Below are 19422 nucleotides of genomic sequence, written 5' to 3'. Positions count from 1 at the left end.
CTCTGTCAACACACACCCGAGACACTCTCAGCATCACAGCGTTCCTAAGTGCATCTCAGGGATCACACACCCAATACTGGAGGACTCTTCCCAGGAGGACGGCAAGGCAGGAGCCCCCACGCAGAAGCACTCACAAGGGGCACAGCGAAGGATGGGCATGTGGGTAATGCTCCCTGTGCTTCTGCAGGGACAAATCGCTGGCAAACCAACAAGACGAGGAGTCACCTTCTGGCTGGGTCCTCACAGGGTGGGACGGCTGGGGGAGCTAACTGGGGCTCTTTTATAAGAATGCTAATCCCACCCTGAGGCTTCACATTCACGACCTGGTCACTCTCAAAGGCCCCACTCCTCATGCTATCATGTTTGGAGTTAGGATTTCAACATATGAGTTTGGGGGCTGTAAAAATAGGGTCCATAACAGTGAGCTGACCTGGGACCTCCTCCTCAGGCGTGGGCAGCAGAACTCCAAGGGAAACCCACCTTTTTTGCCAGAGGTTGGAAAGGTACTTCTGTGAGCCAGAGAACATGGAGATAATCCCTGTTTTTCTTCCCTTCCTTCCTGAGGCCAGCCCCACTTGCATTGCTGCAGGAATGGTGCCGTCACCTGAGACCTCGAGAGAAGGCCCATCTCTCTGGTCAGAAGAACTGGGAAAGGGCCCCTGTGTGTGAAGAACGAAGCTGGGGCCGGGGGGGGGGGGGTTCCCAGTTGTTGTTTTCTCTCTTTTTCTTTCTTTCTTTTTGTTGAGACGGAGTTTCGCTCTTGTCGCTCAGGATGGAGTGCAATGACGCAATCTCAGCTCAATGCAACCTCCTCCTCCCCAGTTCAAGCGATTCTCCTGCCTCAGCCTCCCAAGTAGCTGGGATTACAGGCGTCCACCACCACACCAGGCTAATTTTTTTTTTTTTTTTTTTTTTTTGTAGAGACAGGGTTTCACCATGTTGGCCAGCCTGGTCTCGAACTCCTGACCTCAGGTGATCCACCTGCCCTGGCCTCCTGAAGTGCTGGGATTACAGGCATGAGGCACCATGCTCGGCTTGTTTCCTCTGTTTTTCCTATGGCTCTTGGCCATGAAGCTGCACAAGAGCGTTGAGGGCAGAACTTCTGAGATAATCCCAAGCATCTGGCCACAGACACTGGGAACATGAAACCCTAAATGCTGGACTGTGGGGAAATCCCGGAAAGAATATTGGGGAAAGGGATTCCCCAGTTCTGCTTATAAAGCCGCAGATGCATGCGATGAACTGCAGAAGTGCAGTGAAGGCCACGGAGACCTCATTCCCAGACTAAGCTCTGGGGTGCACCTGAGGGCCGGCCCCAGACGGCAAGGCAAAGGCCGTGAGAGCAGTTGGGCCTGGAACCGGCACCCATAGAAGTTTCCATGACCCTGGAAACCTGCACCCTGAGCCTAGCTGGGCGACCACCTGTTAACACAAGCCAGTCACAAGCATCAACATTCTCCAGAAGGTTTTCACAAGACCCAGACTTATCTAGAATCACTCGGCACAACGAACAATCCCTGGCCAAGTTTCAGCATGAAACAGAATCAGAAGATGCCAACCCTTAGATAGTCCAGTCATCAGTGGACAAAGAGGACAGACAATTACCCATGACAGAGAAGAGCCGGGCACCACGATGGCCCTGTTGGCCTAATTGGTGTGAAGACGCCACACAGCGAAGGCACCAGAAACACGCCCTAGGATGGACCATGTTGCACGCCACTGAGCACGCCTTTGAACATGCACAAGAACGAAAATTGTATAAACTGTATCGATTAAACATATTTGAATTAAGAAGGAAGTCAATAAAAAGATACCCAGAACGTCTGCAACCATTTGGAAATTAAATAACGTATTTTTAAATAACCCTTAAGTCAAGAGAAAGAAACAAGGGAACTTAGAAAATATTTTTACTTGAATAAATATTAAAACACAGCATATGAAAACTAGAGGGATACAGCTAGAGCCGTGCTTACACCCAAAATTATAGATTCACATTGTTACGTTTGAAAAGAAGTAATGTCTGAAATCAAGAATTTAGCCTTTCACCTTAAGAAGCAACATAAAAGCAAACTAAATCAGCAAACAGAAGGAAGACAATAGGAAAGCAGCAGCAACACTGGAACTGCAGACAGAGCCACGGAGAAAGCTAATGGAGCCAAGAGCTGGCTCTTTGAAAATATCAATAAACTCAACGAGCCTCTACCCAGAATGAGGAAGGAAAGGGACTGGATACAGTTTTCCAGCTTATGGAGTGAGAGGGAGGATCTCACTACAGGTCTAGGAACATGGAAAAGGTAATCAGGGAATGCGATAAACCACACTCTAACCATATTTGGTAACAGATTAAATGACCAAATTTTTGAAAGACACAAACAGCCAAAACTCACTCAAAAAGAGAGAGAGATAACTGGAATTACTCCATACTATTGAGGAAATTGAAGTCGCACTTAAGAACTTAAAAAAAAAAAAAAAAAAAGAAACTCCAAGGCCAGATAGCTTCACTGCAAAATGCTATCACACATCAGAGCAAGAGATGACAGCTGTGCACACACTCTTCCAGAAAATAGAAGAGGAGGGAACACATTCCAGTCATTTATAAGAGCAATGTTATCCTGATACAAAACACAGACAGACATTACAGGATGACTACGGAGCCATATCCCTCATGGGCAGAGATATAGAAACCCACAGTAAAAAAACAGCAAGAAGAATTTGCCCCTTTATAATCAGGATAATATATCATGACCAAGAGGGGCTTATTCCAGGAATGCAAAGTGGGCTCAACATTTGAAAATTAATATGTCATCGTATTCAGAAAAGAAGAAAACTCATGTGATCACCTAATTAGACACAAAGAATTTAACAAAAATGTAACATTCATTCTTGATGGAAATTCTCAGCAAACTAAGAATGAAAGGGTATGTCCTTAACTTGTTCAAAGTAATCTACAAAAAACCTATAGCTAACATCACACTTAAATGGTAAAGACTGACTGCTTATCCCATAAAAGTAGGAACAAGGTAAATTTGTTCAATGTCACTGCTTCTATTTTTTATTCAACATAATACTGGAAATCCTTGCCAATGAAATTAAGCAAGGAACAAAACAAAGCATACAGGTTGTAAAGGAAGAAATAAAACCGTCTCTATTTACAGATGACATAATCATCTACATAACAAATCCTATGGAATCTACATAGAAAGTCCTAGAACTAACAGTGAAGTCTAGCAGAGTCACAGGATACAGTCAATATGCTAAAAAGAAATCAGTTGTGTATCTATATATTAGACATAAACAACTGGAAATAAATTTTTTAAGTACCATTTCCAATGCAGCATAAAAATAAAATATTTAGGTATTCATATAAAAAAATTGCAGGATATGTATGCTGAAAACCATAAATTGCTGATGAAAGAAATGAAAGAAAACCTATATAAGTGAAAAGATATTTGTGAGCATGAATTGGAAGACTTACTATGGTTGCCATGTACGTTCTTCCCAGCTGGATCTATAGATCCAAGACCACCCTAAGCAAACCTTCCCAGGACTCTTTCAGAATAGCCAAACCCTGATTCTAAAATCTACCCAAAAAGGCAAGTTACTAGAAACACCAAAACAATTTTGAAAAAGAAGAAAATTGAAACTACTTCATTTCAATCCTTACTCTAAAGATACCATAATCAAGACAATGTTATACAGGCAAAAAGATAGACATAGATCAATAGAAGAGAATAGAGTCCAGAGAGACTAGCACAATTGATTTTCAACAAAAGTACGAAGACGATTCAATGGAGAAGAGACAATCTTTTTAACAAATGTCACTGAAACCGTTAGACATCTACATGTGAAAGTAAAAAGGTCTCCATTAACTAAAAATTGATCACGGACCTAAATGTAAAGCATGAAACTCTAAAAAATTTAGAAGAAAATATAGAAGGAAACCCTTGCGACCTTGATTTAGCAAAAAATTCTTAGATACAACATTGAAAGGAAAAGCCATAAAGGAAAAATTAATACACTGAACTTCATCAAAATTAAAAACTTTTGCTCTGTCCAGGTCAGTGCTAAAAGAGTAAAAATACAAGATGCAGATTAGAATAAAATATTTTAAAATCACATCCCTGGCAAAGGAGTTGCATACAGGCCATATATAGAACTCTCAAAACTCAACAGTAAGAAACTAAGCAACCCAGGAATGAAACTGGCAAAACATTTGAACACATACTTTATGAAAGAAAATACGTGAGTGGCAAATAAACACATTTTTTAAAAGCTCAATATCATTATTCACTGGGGAATGAATGGAAATTAAAACCATAATAAGATGGTACTGTACTTCATATATTTAGCATTTTTTTTTTTTTTTTTTTTGAGACAGAGTCTCGCTCTGTCACCCAGGCTGGAGTGCAGTGGCGTGATCTCTGTTCACTGCAACCTCCGCCTCCTGCATTCAAGCATTTCTCCTGCCTCAACCTCCCGAGTAGCTGGGATTACAGGCATGCACCACCATGCATGACTTTTTTTTTTTTTTTTCCTTGTATTTTTATTAGAGATGAGGTTGTTTTCAGGCTGTTTTCAAAGTCCTGACCTCAGGAGACCCAGCTGCCTGATCTCAGGCGATCCACCTGCCTTGGCCTCCCAAAGTGCTGGGATTGTAGGCATGAGCCACTGTGCCCGGCTAGTAAAATCAAACAGAATCTTATAAGAACTCATAAATATGTATTTGTATTTATCGAAATGAAATGAATAAGCCATTTAAATAACCCAAATCAGTGGTCATTATCCTGACCTCCACGTGCACTGAGCATGAACACATAACAGTTTTCATGGGTGTTTCTTTTCAACAGCTATTTTCATGAAATTTAAAAACGACTATAATTGACCAGGTGTGGGGGCTCACGCCTGTAATCCCAGCACTTTGGGAGGCTGAGGCAGGTGGATCACCTGAGGTCAGGAGTTCGAGACCAGCCTGACCAAAATGGAGAAACCCCGTTTCTACTAAAAATACAAAGTTAGCCGGGTGTGGTGGCGCATGCCTGTAATCCCAGCTACTCGGGAGGTTGATGCAGGAGAATTGTTTGAACCCAGGAGATGGAGGTTGAGGTGAGCCAAGATCGCACCACGCACTCCAGCCTGGGCAACAAGAGTGAAACTCTGTCTCAAAAAAAAAAAAAAAAAAAAAAAGGCTATAATTACTCTTTGCATTTGGGGATTTCTGGAACATGCCAACACAGTCGTTTCCTCGCTGCTTCTCTTAGAACAGAAGGACGGCTCCGTGCCTCAGTGCAAAAGTGTCTGCAGATGGAAGCTGATGCAGCTCAACTCCTAGAACAGCGGCCGTGGGATGAGAGGTATCCCCTCACATTCACCTTGTGAACACCCCATGCCACCCCCACAGAAAGAGTCCACGAGGTTAGAGCTTACATATCTGTGTACATTACATCTATCGTCTTTTGTCAAAGGTAAAATATCTCATTATCCGTGATGGGAAAAGCCGTCTGCACCCAAATCTGGAGCCTCCTAACTCAAGGCTTTAAACTGAGGTTTTATAGCTCTGTGCTCCAGACCACTCAGCCGCAGATAGGCTCTGATGGTTTACACCCGTCAAAAGGCAGAGATTCGTGTGCTCCTTAAGGTCAGAGGAAATGTCTTCATCCTTTTAAAAGCATCGGCAGGTCCTGAGACAGGTTGCGACTTTCCAAGATTGACTAGAAGCACTTCTCACGCTGGTGTCATGCCGCCTGTGTCTGAACGTCTGCACAATTGTGATGTTTAGAACAGAGCTAGGCTTGTCCTGGAGCAGGCAAGGCCACCCTGCATTGTCGGGAGAACCCCTTTTTATCATGTCCCTTCATTTTCTTTACCCCTCCTTAACCTGTCACAAAAGAATGCCTTTTTTCCCTAGATAATGCAAGTAGAGGATGGCGAAAATAAATATCATAAATAGAATAGGACTTGTGGCAAGTTGTGCCAGCCGATCGCTGGAATAGACTCCCACTGTTACAGAGAGAGCTCGTCTGGGGTCCACTGAGGGCGCCGTGGCATTTGAGGCAGCAGGACCTCAGCTCATCCCTGCTCGGACTCCTGGCTCTCCTGTGCTGTCCCAGAAACACCCGTTTCTCCTTTAGACACCACAGAAGGAAGGGGATCAGTCCACACACTCTGGAGGGTTTTGGCTTTAACCCTTTCCTGTTCCCTTTGCTTGGCTACACTCCTTTCCTTCCTTCCCCGCTCCCTTCGTTCCTCCCCCCGCCGCCTTTTGCCCACCTCCTTCTACCCCCACTTCCTCCCTCCCTCCATTTCTCCCTCCTTTCCCTCTTTTCTTTCCCTCCTCCCTCCCTGCCTCCCACCCTGCCCTCATTCCTCCCTTCCTTCTTTCTGCCCTCCCTTCCTCTCTCCCTCCCTCCCTTCCCTCCTTCTTCCTTTTCTTTCTTCCTCCTTGTCTTCCTTGCTTCCTCTCTCTCTTCATCTTTTGCTCCCTCCCTTCCTCTTTTCCTCCCTCACTTCTCCCCTCCCTGGACAACCAAGTCTAGCAGGTGCCAGGCACTGTCCTACTTGCTGAGGATCCAAGTCCAATGGAGACAGCCTTCTTTCCTTATAGGAATGACAGGGACAGGAGAATGGAAGGTGATCACAGGCAGTGTGCCAAGGTGGGGGAGCCTCTCAGTGACACAGGTTGAGGGGAACAGGGGAGTTTTCGGCAGAGGGGACTTGTGAACCCAGGAGTGGTCTTGGTGACTAGCAGCAGCCCCGTCGGGCAGGTGCCGTGAGCAGGGCTGTGTCTCAGCCGTGTGCATGTCTCAGCCGTGTGTGTCACTGCATGTCTCAGCACTGTGCATGTCACTGCGTATGCCAGCCACGCACGTGTCGCTGTGTGCCATCCATGTATGTGTCACTGCGTGTCCCAGCCGTGCGTGTGTCACTGTGTGTCCCAGTCATGTGCGTGTCATTGTGTCCCAGCCGTATGTGTGTCACTGTGTATGTATGTCTCAGCCATGTGTGTGTTACTGTCTCAGCCGTGTGTGTCACTGTGTGCCCAGCTCTGTGTGTCACTGTGTGTCTCAGCCGTGTGTGTGTCACTGTGTCCCAGCCGTGTGTCACTGTATGTCCCAGCAACGTGTCACTGTGTGCCCAGCTCTGTGTCACTGTATGTCCCAGCCACGTGTCACTGTGTGTCCCAGCCACGTGTCACTGTGTGTCCCAGCCACGTGTCACTGTGTGTCCCAGCCACGTGTCACTGTGTGTCCCAGCCGTGTGTGTCACGGTGTGTCTCAGCCGTGTGTGTCACTGTGAGCCCAGCGGTGTGTGTGTCACTGTGAGCCCAGCTGTGTGTGTGTCACTGTGAGCCCAGCTGTGTGTGTGTCACTGTGTGTCCCAGCCACGTGTGTCACTGTGTGTCTCAGCCGTGTGTGTCACTGTGTGCCCAGCTGTGTGTGTGTCACTGTCTCAGCTGTGTGCATGTCACTGGCACATGCTCCCCAAAGTCACTGATGCCATTTGAGTTTTAATATCCAAATTGCCCGTTTTGAAATGTGTCTACATGAATCTATTTAAAGTCCTATCTGCTGCACAGTGGGGCATTCGATATATGAGGAGTTTTGATTTCATTTCTCATTTATTATTCTTCATATTCAAATTCAGAATGTGTGATTTCTCTCTGAGAGTTCTCGGAGGACTGTAAGTGGAACCGAGACAAGCCTCTCGCCTTCTGCAGGTTCCCTGATCCGACTGGTGGCCGCATGTCCGAGCTGCTGCAGGGTTGGGCGGCTGTGGCTGTCACTGTTGGTGACAACCTCCCAGCCTGCCTGTGATGGAGGCCACAGCACACTCAGGGGTCGCCTGCCATGCTCCCCGTGCCTGGGGTCTGTGGTGAAAGCCCCAGGCTGCCGAGCCCATTAGGGGTCCTGAGATGGTCCATCCCCTCCCCACCCCCCAGCAATCTCTTGAAGGGGCAGCCTCGGCGACAGCCCCTTGATTGGGGCTTGGCAGGCCCAGCGGGGATCCGGGGGCTGGAAAACACACCAGCCCTTCTGCAGCCCGAGGAGCTCGCAGGCTTCCTGAGTGGTAGGGTCTCTGAGACCTAAGTGGCCGTCGTCAGAGCTGCCTCCTTTTAGAATCATCCCAAGGCTGGACCCAGCCAGGAAAAGGCCGCTCTGAGTCTAATCTCCTCCAGGGCTGATTGGCAATTGCACCGCCACGCACAGATGCAATCAGATGGGAAATCACTGCGGCCGACTGTCACGTGCTCAGGCCTCCCTCGTGCACCCCTGAGGCAGCATCCACGACGCTCAGGAAGGAGCCGTGAGAGCAGGTTCCACACCCAGCCGGAGTCGCCGTGAAGGCCCTGGGCCCAGCACAGCAGAGATGACAGAGCGGGAGGGGTGGGACTGGGGACTGACCGCCGGCTCAGCGTGCACATGGGAAGAAAATGCTAACAGAGACGTCAACCCGAAAATTCAAATTAAGTAGAGTGGGACATATTGGGTATTTATAGACGAAGAGTTTCCCTGTCCTCTCTCCTATACCACACACAGAACGGGATGTGGCTCAGCCATTGTCCTGTTCCTGCGCAGCGGGACCCAGGGTAAGCACTGCACGGAATCCCAGGCCTCAGCACCTTGCCCCAACGCCCCCCGCACGAGGCTCACAAGCCTGCTGATGTGACACCCCCTCCTCCTCGAAGGTAGAGCTGGCCGTACTACTTCTGTTTATGTCCCCCCATCCCCCGGGGCTTCCACAGGGGCACTTGGCTTGGAGGTCCAAGGTTATTGATGCAGGGACCTTGGTTGCAGGCTCAACCTCTTGCTTCCGGGTAAGGAAGGGGAGACCCTGGAGCCCGCAGATTTCCATCCCTAGGCAGCGTTCTCCCCTGGGCTCTCCCCGCCCTCTGCCCTGGAGCTCCATCCGGGTTTGGTGCCAGGACCCCCTGCAGGACTGGAGGCAGGAGAGAGACGGAGGTGGCGGGGGTGGGTGTTCACTCCCCCTCCTCCCTGAGCCCTGGGCAGGCAGCTTCCTCAGCTGAAGGTTGCTGCTCCCCTCCAGCTGTGGCCCTGAGACACAGCTCCCTTCTCCCAGGCTGGGCTGCAGCCTCCTCCACCCCGTGGACCTGGGGCTCGAAGACCCCAGGGGTACTGCCCCACCGCCCTGGACATTCTGGCCTCCCAGCACACTGCCCCACTGTGGAGGGCCGTGCCTTCTCCAAGTCCCCTTAGGTGTCTTGTTTTAAATGGGCCACCTGGTCCTGGCGAGCCCCTGGGCTGGTCCAGCACCCCGGGGACATCTCTTTTTGGTGCGGGCCCAAGAACGGGAAGCTGGGGTGCGTCCATGTGAATCTGTGCAGGGCGTGAAAACCACACACCCACACTGTGTTCTGCACAGGTATCCAGGTGTGCCGGGGGCCGTGTTTCCTCGGCAAGGCTTGTCTGTCAGTCCCCCAGGGCTGCGGTGATGAAGTGTCCCACACAGGGGAGCTTAAAGGTCAGAAATTAGTTTCATCACAGTCCTGGAAGCTGGAAGTCAGAAATCAAGCTATCCGCAGGGCCGTGCTGTTTCTGAAATCTCTAGAGAGGGTCCTTCCTGTCCCTTTCCAGCCACGGGAGCTTGCCAGCAATTCCTGGTGTTCCCGGCCTTCTGGCTGCATCACTCCCTGCTCTGCCTCCATCTTCACACCCGTGTCACTTTATTCCCACCGTGTCTCTCCCCGCCTCTAAGGACAAAGTTGTAGTGGACCAGAGCTGGCTCTACTCCAGCTGAAGTACGCCATGGACACCTGCAAAGTCTATGAGATGGGCATGTGTCTTACCCAATGATGACTTCTGTAATGACTCCGTTTCTAATGTGTAGTCCCCCTCTCTTCCTTCATTCCTCTCCCTCTTCATCCTTTGCTCCCTTCCCCCACGTTCCTCCCTCCCTTCTTTCCTTCCTGGACAACCAAGTCCAGCAGGTGCGAGGCACTGTCCTAAGAGCTGATGGTCCAAGTCCAGTGGAGATAGCCTTCCTGCCTTACAGAAGGGACAGGGACAGGAGAATGGAAGGTGACCATAGGGTGCTGTGCTGGGTACATTCCGAGGTACTGGAGGTTAACACTTCAACCCGTCTCCTGGGGGCCACAATTCCACCCACTGCAGGGCTCCATTCAGGTTTCCCCAAGCCCACCCTCCCTTCCTCTATGGCTCTCCCTGCATAGCAGGCCTCGGTTTCCCCTGTGTCCTTGCTGCGAGCACAGGATGTTCAGGATTGCTGACCCACGTTCCTTCATCTTCTTCCCCTCCACTGGGCTGTCTGTGTATTTGGTCATCTGAGCCAGGCATGATAGCTTTAGGTATGAAAGGAGGTGCTAGTGCTTGGGCTGCACTGACGGGCATGTGCCGGGTGCTGGGCACACAGAGACCATGCCTTATCCCTGCCAGCCCACTGCCCGCATTGCCCTCCTGGGGCCCTTCCCTCCAGGACTGAGCTGGAGAGGAAACAAGGACAATAACTTTGACTGGGTTTTTAAAATGTGTGAACATGGACAGCTCACCAGCATCATGCTTTTTTTTTCAGATCCTCTCTACTCATTTGAGGAAAAGACATCCATATTGTTTAAAAAAAAATAGGAAGGTGTCACTATTGTGTTGTTTTGTTAATAATCAGCATTGATGGATGGCAAACATATCTCTTTCCGTCTTGTGTTTGTCCTCCAAGTGTCTGGGACGCAGCCCAGCAGCGTGGCTGAGCGTGAACTCGGGGCCCTGCTGTAGCCGGGATTCCTGCAGTGTCCTCATTATTAAAGTGGTCACAAGGGTGCAAAGTTCCTGGGAGGTTGTGTTGAAGGCGGGGTGAGGTGACCCTGTGGGAAACGCAGCATGCATCCTGGGGCAGGGCCAGGGCTGAGGATGGCCTCTGAGCGCTGGCCCAGGCCGCCATGCTGGGTGTCCATAGCCGGGCTGTGTGCTGCCTGCGGGGCTGGAGTCTGAGATGCCACACAGAGAGGCTGCATGGAGTGTCTCCACCTCTCTCCAGGCGGGCACGTGAGTCAGCCCTGCTCTACCTTCTGTTCTCCCACCAATTAAATCCAAAGAGGAGAAAACATCCTCTGGAAGATACGTGGTTTCTGTTTGTACAAATTAGATGTAATATAATTTTCTCAAGGTGTGTGAGCTAACTGCCAAGTCATCAGTATTTCAAAGCTTGTGTTCACAAAGGTCACAGTGAAAACATTTCTCCAGACCAGAATACAAAACGTACTGAGACGTCTTTTGAAATACTCTCATTTTATTAAGTTTTAATTTCTTTCGTTCTTTGAAAAATCAACCAAAAACGTCATCTATAAACACTTAAACATGAAGTATAGATGTATATTTTTATTACCCATCGTAATGGGAAGAGGATTTTATATTTGATCAAGATATTAATTTTGGCAATTCAATTTTTTCTTCAAAAAAGCTTGGAAAATGATTCTTACCCAATGTAGCAAACCTTCTCCTGTGCATGTGGGCCCCATCTGTGCTTCAGAAAGTGCCTCAGTGAACGGTGTTGCATTTGGGCTGCTGTACACCTGCCTTTTCTGTCTCTCACCCACGGCCAGCCCTTCCACTCACCTCGCAGGATCCCACAGTGCCGGCTGCCCCAGGACTCACCTGGCAAAACTCACCCCTGACTCATGGCACTCATCAGCCCTCTGCTTCCTGCTGCGTGGCTTGAGGAAATCATGATTTCCTCATGCCATGATTTTCACTCAAAAATCATGACCCTCCACTTCCGGGGGGCCAGAGGCTGCTGCTCAAACATGCAGGGTTTCCCCAGGCCATTCACTCCCAGCATCCAAGGACATTGCTCCAGGCATGGGCTTTGCTTGGAGGCCCTGAGCAGATTCCATCTTCCTCTGGGGAACTTTCTCTGACAGTCCAGCCCTGAACCATCCTTTCCTCTGCAGAATCATCAAAGCGTCTATTCCTGTAGCTCTGCCCCTTCGAATGGGGCCCACTTTCCTGAAGGTGTTTTGCTACGTCCTGCCCCGTGCCTCTGTAAATGCTGTTCCCCCTGTAAGAATGCCTTTCCCTTCCTCTCCTCTTTCCTCGAGACTGAGATCCTGGGAAACTTTCTCTCATCTCCCAGGAGGAGAGTACCACTCCTTTCTAAGTGCCCCACTGAATTGCCTGCAATTGCAGTTGTCATGTTGAACAAGTGTTTACTGTCTCATCACTGTAAGATTGTAAACTTCATGAGAGCGTGATTCATGACCAACATCTTCTTTACTTCTGTATCCTGCACTTTGCGAAGTACTGTGCATAGAGTAGACACCTGACAAACATCTACTGAACAGAACTCTTACCCTGCCATCTTTTCCTGTCTTACCAAAGGAATATGTTACCGTGTAAGCTTGTGAATAATCTCCAGTGAAGGTATCAGTTAATTGTTTTGGACTAGAAATAGAAGACCATGCCACAGATCTTCAGAAAGATCCCCTCATGCTAGGAGCTTTGAGAGTGCTTCCCACCCTTGCCTCCACCTTTCTTCCTTAAGAGAGAAACATGTGAAATAGACATTTTAAAAAGCCACAAACCTTAGGTTTGCTCAGATCAGAGAGGAACCAGGTGTGACGGGCGTCTGACTCATGCTCTGTGGCCTCCATCCAGTCTGTCCTCACAAAATGCACAGCAGGAAAGAAGGAATGTACTTAGTTTTCTTCTGGGCAGAAAAGGGGTTCAGTAGAAGTACTGAAAGGCTTAGAGGAAGGCTCAGTGTGCTGTGTCTGCATCTGGGATGGTCCTGGATTTGGTGCATGAGGTGGGCTAGTGTGGTGTGCTAATGTGGTGGGCCAATGTGATGGGTTAAGGTGGTAGGCTAGGGTGGTGGGCTAGGGTGGTGGGCTGGTAAGAGCAGTGAAACGGTGTGTGGAAGGCCAAACCAATGGAGTGCAGTGGGCAGTGAGCCTGCTAACTGAAAGGACACCTGTGGTGTGAGCGCAGAAGGTGGGTCTTCTGAAGGCTTCTCTGCACCTCCACCTGGGGGTTCATGCTCAGGACCCTGAGGTCAAATTATGATGGTGCATTTAGAAGCTTCTAAGAGTCAAGTAAGGAGGGCAAAAGGTCATGGGCCACTTTCAATTTACGCTGACCCCTCTTCGCATGGATGCAAGTGACCCCATCTCACCTGCCCCAGACAAACACTATAGCAAGGGCTGCACTGGCTGCAGGATGGAAATGCTGGGTGAGTTAAAGACATGAAGGAGAACACTGACCCCATGGGCATCAGCTCACTCCTGACGTCAACAGGAGACGGGTGAGCAGAGTGCCAACTCCCTTTTTTCATGAAGCTTAATGTTTTCCTTTTTTAAAAAAAAAATTCCTCATTCTAGACCTTGGCCTCTGACTTATTTTGCTTTATCTAATTCTTGTTTCAGCAGCTGCTTCTCAGAGTTCACACCCACCTTCTGCTGTGGCTCACTGCAGTATTCGAACAACTATGATACTCTCCCTCAAAGAACTCACTTTTCTATTAGAATGCAATCAGAAATTCCAGTTTTAGGCTGTGGGGCTTCCTTATTTTATTTTGTTAGTTTTTTGCATGCCTAGGCATGCATTAGAAATTTAGTTTAGTCCTGAAGATGAAGATGAAGGTTACTGTCATTATTGCTTCTCAGAAATATGCTCTAAAGACAGTAATTTTTGAATGGAATGGCATCCTTGGTGGGCAGCAGCCTGCTACATGAGTCTGTGTCTGTTTCTGAAATATATGTACTGACAGCTATTCTGTTCATTCTATCAAATTATCAACTTGTTAAATACCTTTTGTGATAATATATCATAATGGTGACAGGAGCAACAATTCAGTGAACTTTGACTGATAAATGGATGATAATCACAATGATCAGACAAAGAAATCCTTTTCTCACCTACCAAATTACTGAAGAGGCTACCCAGTGAAAACAAGCGGAGTTTCTGCTACTGACTTCAGTAAATGTGGTCTCGTTATGAAAGCCTCAAGAACCTTCTTTTCCAACCCTTGACATTTTAGTTTTGTTATAAGGACTTTGTTATATTAATAGCCGTTTTCAGAAGGAGAGAAACAATGTGTGAAGTAGATATAAACAATATGTAGATAAGCAGAAAGTAGCCCTCCGACAATGACATTCAGGCGTCCTTCTTTTGAGCTATCTCCATCCTAGAGTGAGTCAAACAGCCCAGCCAGTGTGACCTGAATCTTGATGGTTTTTTCTGCCCTTATATGGAATGTATCTTGAGGAAAAGCACAAAGAACCCACCAGCACAGATGATGTGCAAACTCTATAACTGGCTTAGAATTATGGGAACTTTAGGAACGTCTGTTTTCCCGTGCAAGTTGTCTAACTTGCAGAAACATTTGTAATTTGCCTACTGCCATATTAAAATCTAGATAAGGTCCCTCATTTACCAGAAGACTTCGTTGCTTTCTTATCTGCTTTTGAGACATCTTGTAATAAGAGTTGTGTGTGTGTGTGCTTTTTTTTTCCCTTTTGGGTCTGTAGTGCTTTTTCAATCAATGTAGCTGACACCAGATAATTTCAGCACAAGGGATATATCATACTGGTCCTGTATGAACATTGACCTAATTTAGTTAATCTTAGATTATTTATCCAGAATATCTCGTCTGTGAATATTTGAAAGTATATAACCATTGTAGTCCTTAGGGGAAAGAAGAAAAACAGAAAGCAAATGAGAATCTCTCTGGCTTTATAAGGTGATGATGCAAATGAGGCTGTGTAATACATATACTAAACGAACAGACCATCCTACAAATCCAAAGTCAGAGTGCTGGAGCTTCCAATGGGATGCTGATGGCTCTTTAACAGGATACGTGCTACTTTTTTAGTTTCTTCTTTGGCATTGTTTTTTAAACATGTAGTTTGATTAAAGAATAAAATATTTCTACTAGTTCCTTACTTAAATTTTAACAAGAGTGATATTCCCCAAAGAGTTAATACCAAAATCAACCATCTCAATTAGTTTACCCACAAAACTTGGCTCATCCTTGGTATTTCACATTTTCTTTTTCCTTTAGTTAAATTCAATTTAGCCAAAAATAGAACAATAAGTGGACAACATACCCTTTTAGGATTAAAAACAAAATTTTAATTGTATTCAAAATTATCTATGAGACACTTCCATTATTGGCAAAGTAGACTTAACCTCATATTTTTTGTTGCATTTTTAAAATTAATTATACAACTCTCAAGATAAATACATAAAATTATAATGTGTGTATATGAAGCCTGTGTGCAGAATTTTTGTGTTGCAGTTATACTGAATTTATTGAAAACAACATTCTTGGAGCAATCTCTTTTCACTTATCATCAAAAGGTAAAATATAACTTCTGATTTTTATAACTTCACTTCTAGAAATCGTGGTTAATATGTAAAATAGTTTTAAATACCTTCTTTAAAATAAAATGTTGGCAAATATGGTCTCCTGCAACTTCCATGACCAAAGTATGACTTCACAGCTTTTTGAAGCTGTGAATCAATTATAGGAGTAAAAAGGAATTCCACTCTTGATGAATAGAAGCATTTTCCCAGATGTAAATTCTTGCTCAAACTTTGTTTGTTTGCTTTGTTTTGGTAGGTGGTGGCAGCGAGAGGTGTGTGTGGAAAAATTAAAGCAGAAAAGTTCCAAAATGCTGACCTGAGATTGGAAAGTAACAGGAATGCGGGCTTTCGAACTGTGCAGACATCACATAGTCTCCTTGGTCATGCATATCTCGTCATTATCAAACACTGGGAGCCAGATTCTTCAGACATTACCGCAGAGTTCATGTAAGATTGCTGACTGAGATCACAATACGGTAATTAGATGGAATTAAAGTTAAAATGGAAAGAAAATGAATCGAAAAGTAAAATACAAGGTGTAATCCCCCCCCGCCCCCACCGCCCCATTGAAAGAAAAGGAGCTTTGAGAACAGATTGTGTTACAAAACCAACTTCAGAATGGCTCTGAGCAGGCCTCCCCCATGGCCATGTGCTCAGCCTTCTCCACCATTTTTACTTTTCCTTTGCCTTTTCTGAAGGATCTGTGAGAAGGTCTCACACTGCCCAGCAGGAAGATAATGCGCAAATAGCCATGTAGGTAATTGCAAAGTTCCTAAGAGCTACATTTTTAGAAAGCAAAAAGAAGGCGAAATTTCAATATATATTTTATTTAACCTAAGGTATCTAAAATATAATCATTTCAACCTGTGATCAATATTTTAAGTGATTACTGAGGTGTTTCATATGCTTTTGAGTACTGCATCTGGAAAATCTCATGTGTGTTTTACACCGAGCAGCACACCTCACTGCAGACGGGCCCTGCTCTCCATGCTCAGTAGCCACTGGGGGCCAGTGGCCACCATCCCAGACAACACAAGTCCAAGGGCAGCCGAGGAAAATGCACTGAGCAAAGCCTGAACCTGGAAGCACTGAAAACAGTGAGAACCCAGAGCACCTCAGCAGCCTCAGGTAGGAGCCTACTCAGAAAACGCAAGAGAAGAGGAACTGTTGAAATTGAGAAATAAAATGTCCTCATTCTCCATTTTCTGCTATACTTGTTGAATTCCTATAAGGAAATTATAATCTATAAGGAAATTATGTCCCTAAGCTAGTAACCTTCCAGCTATGTGACTTTCCCTCCCATGAGAAGTCCTGCCCAGCCAGCAAGAGCCGCCTTGGTGTTCAGCCAGCCCTGGACACTGTGGAGACGCAAGGGGATTGCAGTGCGTGTGTGTGTGCGCGTGCTGCTGCAAGTGTGCAACTGTGTCGTGTAAGAGTGAGTACCTGTGAGTCTATCACATCTGTGAATCTGTGAATCGCGTGTAAGTATGTGTGATTTGCATGTGTGTGTGTGAGATTGATTCTGGGAATTTGAGTGTGTAGGAATGTGTGTGACACGTGTGCAAGTGAATGCATGTGTGAGAAGGGGGGAAAGGCCAGAGCAAGCCAAGGGTCACTGGCTCTGGCACTGGCCAGAACCACTGGGTAGCCTGGAGAGTTCTTTGTGCAGGGAAGAGAGGCCCAATCTGTGCTCAGAGCTTCCATGGATCATGAGCTTCCATGGATCATCAGCTCCGCCCCCCAATGATGCCCTCTACATCCCCTCAGCAGACAGATTTTGAACACCCACAATTAGCCAGGCACTGTCCCCCCGACCCTGAGGAGACATCAGTGACCTGGACTAGCCATCAGTGACCCAGGCTGGCAGAAACTCCCTCTCTATGCAACTTCCTGGGATTCCCCTCCCACAGCCACATCTCCAAAAAGCCGGCCTCTGACTTGGAGCCCTGTCCCTAGCCTTCGGCAGCCTTACCTGCACCTGGAGTGGCAGGAACAGTGGCAGGAACTGGGGCCAGAGGATGGAGGCAAGGTTGCCCAGGCACACATGAGGAACCTTCTGCAGGGTCTAATCTGTGACTTTCCAGAGTCTTCAAGCCACATTGTACCATTCTCCAGGGAGAAAACAAAATGGTGTTCCAGTTCAAAGGTATCCACATACACATAGAACCCCCCACTTACCCTGCCCACCCGGTAGCTTTTTCCTGGGTCTAGATGAGTCCACTTTCAACCTCGGCCCCCAACCAAATATGACACACCCAATAAATAGATTTCCTCCATGTATTTCCCTGTTGTTGTGTTTACAAAAACATTATTGGTTGCACTACCCCTTCACATCCTATGCCCTCCTTTTGTTAGAAGGAGGGCAGGCACTTTGGGGGCCTGGGCGCTCAAGGAAGGCCTCGCGGGGGCAGGAGAGGCCTTGGGGTGTGCAGGGGAGAACCTGCCTCTCTGCCGTCTTCCACCTTAAAGTTTAGTCCTCGGCTCTGACCTGGGCTTTCTCTTGCCTTCTTATAGGAAGTTTTTCCAGCCTCAGATGTGGCAGAGAGGGGAGGGCAGCTTGGAGTCCTGTGAGGAAGCGGAAAGACACATTAGTGGAGATCCTGGGGCCGAGAAGAACTAGCATTGTTCAGGGGAGGAAAACTGCCTCTGCCGGCGCCTGTGGTCTCCCACGAATCTGAGGGTCCCTCAGGCTCTAACGGTGGTTTGTGCTCCCGGGTTCTAGCGCCCTTGGGTCTCCTTCGCTGGTCCCCCACCCTGCACCCACCCCGGGGCATCAGGAGCACGCTTCCCCACCGTCCAGGTTCTAGAGGAACGAGGCCATTTGGGCAGGTGCGGGCAGGGGACAGGGTGTGGAGAGCGGGAGTGCAAGCAGGTCCTTAAGTCACGTGCCTTGTCTCAGGGTGGGGACTGGAAGTTTATGAGCTGCTTGCAATCCTGCAGCTTGAAGATCTGGCCTGACATTTTAACTGGTTTGCTTTAGGGCGCGCAGTCTCTCTGACCTGCATTGTTGTGAGTTCACCCTAAAGGATATGACTTCAGAAACGATTAAAACAGAAGATGATGCTGTGAAATTCACTCGACTTGATATCTGGGCCTCTTTTGGTGAATTTAAACTCACAACATTAAAGCTACAATGTCCAAATTGTAAATGTCCAAATCTCAGGTCATTCGAGTCAGACATCCTTGCTCAGAACCCCAAGGAAGGCTTTTAAAGTTGCAGAACGCAGCAGGAGGAGAGCAGGGATCCCCCGAGGCCCCACTTGCGAAAGACCCCCCTCCCTGGGTCCCTCCTCCTCTTCCTACCCCTATCAACGTTGGAGGGGGTCTGGACTTTGAAACTTGTCACAGGGAAAAGAATCTTCGCCGGGAAGGCTGCTAATGAATTCAGACTGCATAGTTCTCAAAATCTGATGTTTTGCAATGATGACATTAGCGTGGCGGCCGAGGGTCCGAGCCCAGAAAGTCTGCGCAGCTGCTCGGCGCTTTGAGCGCCCGGGACAATGGGCGCAGTGTTCGGGCCTCGGCCTCTCCAGGCCATTTGCATACCCCGTTCTGCCTGAGTGACCAGCGGATCTGCGGCAGGGAGCAGCATTGTCCACGGATCACTTCAAGATGACCGAGGTGACAAGAGCCAGGTGAGCGATGGGGCGGGACCTTCCCCAGGTCACGAGAAGAAAACGTGGGGAGAGCCTTGGCTAGAGCCTGGTTTGTTGATTCTCGAGGTGGGATTTACTTATTTGCTCCTAAAACCCTCATCAGATGTTGCAGGGGAAATTCGAGATTTAAAGATTTTTAACAAGAATTTACAAAGCCTCATTTTGGGAGTAATTTGGGGTCGTCCTTTATCTGAAAAATCCAGTGATCTTACGGCATTTTATTTCATTGTATTCTTTCACTCTTCCAAGTTTAAGAGTTCCACTGCCAAAGGAAAGCAGTTTCATTCTCTATAGCCAAAAGCTGTCACCAGTTGAGTCTGAATTTGTTATTTTCCAGAAACACCATTTTGAAAAGTTGCCACTGAGGCCCCTTGGCCGGCAAATCCGAGCTGCAGAGCGCCTGAAGCCCGGACGTTAAACCTCCAATCACCAGCCAG

The 19422-nt window shown here is 47.5% G+C and overlaps 1 long non-coding RNA gene across 1 annotated transcript; it reads right to left on the bottom strand.

Annotated features, from left to right (window-relative positions):
• Nucleotides 1–15081: 15081 nt before the first annotated feature.
• LOC103879487 lies at nucleotides 15082–18695 on the bottom strand. The gene is made up of 3 exons (XR_001897114.3): nucleotides 17818–18695; nucleotides 17302–17438; nucleotides 15082–15789 (listed from the first exon to the last, which is right to left on the bottom strand). It is a non-coding gene; the product is annotated as an uncharacterized LOC103879487 (long non-coding RNA).
• Between the last annotated feature and the right edge of the window lie 727 nt (nucleotides 18696–19422).

Source organism: Papio anubis, chromosome 15 (assembly GCF_008728515.1).
Source record: "Papio anubis isolate 15944 chromosome 15, Panubis1.0, whole genome shotgun sequence".
Lineage (NCBI taxonomy): Eukaryota > Metazoa > Chordata > Mammalia > Primates > Cercopithecidae > Papio > Papio anubis.
This window is presented reverse-complemented; position numbering and strand designations above follow the sequence as displayed.